The sequence below is a fragment of the Physeter macrocephalus genome, chromosome 6, assembly GCF_002837175.3.
Source record: "Physeter macrocephalus isolate SW-GA chromosome 6, ASM283717v5, whole genome shotgun sequence".
In the NCBI taxonomy this organism is placed as follows: Eukaryota; Metazoa; Chordata; class Mammalia; order Artiodactyla; family Physeteridae; genus Physeter; species Physeter macrocephalus.
The window spans coordinates 117,773-119,189 of NC_041219.1; positions in this window are offsets into that span (position 1 = coordinate 117,773).

Consider the following 1,417-nt stretch of genomic DNA (forward strand, 5'->3'; position numbering starts at 1 on the left):
TATGTTGTATCATAGTGAGTATTAATTTTTCTATGACAGCTGAAACGTCACATTTATTCAGAAAATGTTGTATTCAGCTTTTTTTTCATTTGCTCCTACTTCTCATTGATTCACAGAGGTAAATATCACTTCATCCATGGATCTGACTTTTCTCTGATTTCTCATGGCCATTCTCACTAATTCCTCTTGCCACCTGAAATCTTTAGCAATCCCATTATTCCACAGAAGCAAAAACCTTCCTTGGGCCTTGTTCCTCAGAAGATTGATTATTCCCACATTTTAAATGGGAGATTGCAATAAGTTAGGAGAAAATGCCACAAGGGTCTCTCTCTTTTTTTTGTTTTTCACATCTCGTATCAGCCTCTGCTTGCACTCTGTGTTCAAAGATTTTTGTAGAACACATTGATGGAAGATGCCATTTGTTTCTCTCCTTGGGGCAAAACACAGATTAATTACCTGACAAATAAAATAAAGACAGTGTGCTGCTCTTTTTAAATATTGGACAGGATTGCTTGCATCCTAATTTAAAAGTTTCAGGTGACTGAAACTTAAGATTCCTAAGCTTTAATCCATACTTGCATCATGAATAGCACCCAATAGGACTGCTTTACATAACCCAATGAGACTTTTGTGTGCAAGTGGAAGGGATAAAAATATAAAATTATTGCTGTCTTTTTGTGTCATAAAAAAAGATTTTTTGTCTCATTTAAAATATTTTTTTCTAAAATCCAAAAATGTGTCAGGCTAAAATATTGGAATTTCAAATATGGTAAAATCTAAGATCCTTCAAATTTCTTTCCAGTTTTGTTGATGATGGGATGCCATCAGAGATATGACTTCATTAAACACAATAGGTCAGATTCCTTCATAGGCCTGTTTGAGGAATATGAAAATAATCCCCGGAAAATTCTGGACATTTTCTAGTTCTCAAGTATTGGTTAAGATGGTAAAAATTGCCATTCATTGTCCTATATGTGAATGTAGATCATTTGTGAGAGGTGGGGATAAAACAAACAGCCTAAATATCCTTTATGTTTGTTGTACTCCTAGTAGAAAGAGGAAGGGTCAACATGTCACCATGGTCGATATAGCAAATAAGCTGCTTGAAACTATACAGAAATGTACCTGCTTGTATTTTCTGTGCAGTTACCTTCTCTTTTGGTGTGCCCTGATACCTCCCACAACTTATGTACCAACTCCAGCGGCATTAAGCAGAAATCTAAAGAAATCTTTTGTTTGGAATTATGAGGAAGGGAAGAGTCGAAAATTTTATAACATGCTCTATACAAGTATACACGTCACTATCCTTACCTATGTCATGCCATGCATGGAGGGTCAGTAGGTTCAGGGGATTCTGGAAGCACCAAGGTCTGTGGGGTTAATCACAGCTGCATTCATGGGCAGTAAAAGAGAAGGG